The sequence below is a fragment of the Triticum aestivum genome, chromosome 4A (assembly GCF_018294505.1).
Source record: "Triticum aestivum cultivar Chinese Spring chromosome 4A, IWGSC CS RefSeq v2.1, whole genome shotgun sequence".
Lineage (NCBI taxonomy): Eukaryota > Viridiplantae > Streptophyta > Magnoliopsida > Poales > Poaceae > Triticum > Triticum aestivum.
The window spans coordinates 590,088,861-590,092,202 of NC_057803.1; the positions used below are offsets into that span (position 1 = coordinate 590,088,861).

The 3,342-nt window shown below is 45.5% G+C and overlaps 1 pseudogene; it reads left to right on the forward strand.

Annotated features, from left to right (window-relative positions):
• Positions 1-1,604: 1,604 nt before the first annotated feature.
• LOC123082415 (pollen allergen KBG 41-like) lies at positions 1,605-3,027 on the forward strand (annotated as a pseudogene).
• Positions 3,028-3,342: the final 315 nt, after the last annotated feature.

The following is a 3,342-nucleotide window of genomic DNA, read 5'->3' on the forward strand; positions in this document are numbered from 1 at the left end:
GATAGAATCAAACACATCTTGAAGAACAGGAAAACAATGAAATGACCAAGTCGTTTCTTGGGGAGAGCCTCAAAAGCTGTAGCAAATCGGGACTGAACCCTTTTTGTGCTCTCAATCCTACTCCCAATGTAAGTACTTTAAATCCCTTTAACTTATTTATCATTTTCTCATAAACTGGTCATCTTCTCACTATCATTTATGTTTTCAGGTCGACTCTCCCTTTTGGAAGAAGAAATTGCCCACTACTGCTTTTACCAAGAAACAGAAGACAACAACTAGAGGTCCCGGTCATCCCAAGAAAAGCACCACTGAAGACCTGCTCAAGCTTAATGATGATGAGTCAAAGGTAGAACTTGACTCCCTTGGTCATCTTTTTTATGAAACTTATTTATGCCGACTCTTCTCAGGGTGATGCAACAACAAGTCATGCGGATGCAACGGAGGTAATCGTTGTCTCCTCTGACTCAGAACCCTTGGCAAGACAAAAAATTCGGCAGGCCATCTAGAAGGTGAAATTTTCTCATCCTCTTGCTTACTTGGATCCCAATTTTTTTTGAAGAAACATCAATATGAAGCAAGATGCCCAACCCGAAGTGGCGGTTCTCAAGACCTTATTTCCGGCTTACCAAGTACGCCTGCTCCTCGCAAGCGTCAACACGAGGTGGTACATGATTCAAATTCTCTTCCTTTAGTTGGCTTCATACGTCAGCCTCTCACTCCTTCTGACTCAAATTATCAGAAGACTCCTCCATCGTCCGACGACTCTTCTAGCGCCCAAATGTCTGCCTTTAAAGTTGCCCAAGGGTAGGTGCTAAGGGTAAATCCTTTGTGTCCTTTGTCCCGTTCAAACCCTTCGAGCTAACCCGCGTTGTGATGGCTCCACACCTAAGTTCTTTCACTATGGAATCTGTCATGACAAAACCACGACAGAAACCGAAATGCTTGTTGCCTTTTCGTTCATTCCTAGGCGGCCCCAAAAAACATCAAAGTGAGACGAAACCAAAAATATTATATTGCTTTATTTCCAGTATATATATATATATACATATATATATACATATATATATATATATATGTTACCCACGAGGTCAAACAATAGTTAGCGATCTAATTCATTGGTTTTTTTGAGCATCAGTACAGACACAAGCGCTCATATACACGCGCATACACTCACCCCTATGAATGCACATACGCACACCCTACCCGTATGAGCACCTCTGAGAGATTGAGCCGGCATATCATCTTGAGATTTACGAAGTCACCGTAGGCGCCTCGTCATCGATGGGAACATCTCCTCCCACTGAAAACGCATCGCCAGAAATCCTGAAATAAATCCAGGAATAATGCGAGCACCAGGATTTGAACCCTGATGGGTTGGGGATACCACTGTCCACCTAACCATGTCAACCACAGGTTGGTTCGCTAATTCATTGGTTTGTGGGATGAAGACCTCACATGGATAATTAGTTTGGCTAAAAAAGGAGAGGAGAGGAGAAGATTGCTAATTTGGGCGCGGCAATCTCTCCTGGCCTCTCACCGTAATTCTAATTTGGATACCTCATCTTCACACCACACCACAATCTCTCCTCCTACGTACTGTACAAACCAACTAATGCAAGACAAGAGTAGCAACAATGGCAGTGCATCAGTGCACAGTGGCGCTCTTTGTGGCTGTCACCCTCATGGCGGGGCCAGCTGTCTCGTATGCTGTCGAAGCCAGCTCTGCCCTGGCCGGGGCACAACCGAAGGCCATGACCGAAGAGTAGAGGCTAATTGAGAAGGCCAACAACGCCTTCAAGGAAGCTGTGGCGGCCGCAGCTGTGGTCGCTCCAGCGGACAAGTACAAGACATTCCAGACCACCTTCACCCTGAACTTTGGCTGGTCTATCGGAGGGATCACCGGCACGTTCAACTTCCAGGCCACGTTCACCACTAGGATCGCCTTCGCTCAATTGACGGCCTACCACTTCGCCAAGGGCGCTACCCCGAAGGCCAAGTACGATGCCTTCGTGGCCATCCTCAGCGAGTCGCTCCGCATCATCGCCGGCATCCTCGAGGTCCACGCCATCAAGCCCGCCGGCGAGGAAGTCAAGGGGGCAATCCCTGCCGAAGAGCTGAAGGCCATCGACCAAATCGACGCTGCCTTTAGGACTGCAGCCGCCGCCGCCGACGCTGCCCCGATCAAGGACAAGTTCGCCGTCTTCAAGTCTACCTTTAACAAGGCCATCAAGGAAACCATAGGCGGTGCATACGAGGGCTACAAATTCGTCCCCGACCTTGTGTCCAGCATCAAGAAGGTCTACGGCATCACTGTTCCCAATACGCCCAAGGACAAGCTCTTGGCCTTTGAGTCCGCCCTGAGCAAGACCATCCTCGCCATGGCCGCTGCGGCCACCGCCCCTGCCACTCTCACTGCTGACACTGCCACTCCCACTACCATAGCAACTGCCACTCCCACTATCGAGAAATCATAAGAAAAGGCTTATCTTATCTCTTAGCACAATATATCTCATAATGTTTTTAGGAATAACTAGTTATTGAAGATAAAGCTCAGATATAACCCATTGTATGCGTATTTTTTTGTCACCTCTAAATTACATGCAAAACTTAAAATAAGACTGTCTTATCAATCATTGTAGAAGCCCTTAGGGCATGTATAATGTTTCTATCTTAAGAATGCCACGTAGGATAAATAATGAGGTGGAGGAATGAGAAATCATAAGACAAGAGATAATTTCTTAGCACAATATGTCTCACAATATCTTTAGGAATAGCTAATTATTTAAGATAATGCTAAAAGATGATCCATTGTAGACGAAAATCATTTTCTAAGCCCGGGCACATCTGCACCCGTGTTGAATAACAAAATTAAAACAAATACTAGCAAAATTCAAAAAATTCCAATTTTTTCCATGGTAGACAATTTGATGCGTGAGGTCCGCCCCAATTTTCAAATTATTTGGAAAACTGAGCTACACTCGGCCAAAAAGACAAATTCACGCAACATGCTCAAGAGGAGACACTACAACATTGGGGATGATTACAACTGCCTATTATGTGATCAACAAATAGAAGAGGACATGGAACATATGATCTTCCAATGCTCCTTTAATAAGCAATGCTGGTCCATCCTAGGTTTCACATGGGAAGACACTGGATCCAGACTTCAATGGATAAGCCACGCGGCCACCAATTGGAGCAAGCCCATGTTCATGAAAATATTTCTACAAGCTGCTTGGAGTATCTGGAAAGAGAGAAATAACAAGCACTTCAGAAGCATCACCCCCACTTTCCATTCTTGGCTTGTACGATTTAAACATGATTTCAGCCTCCTCCAACATA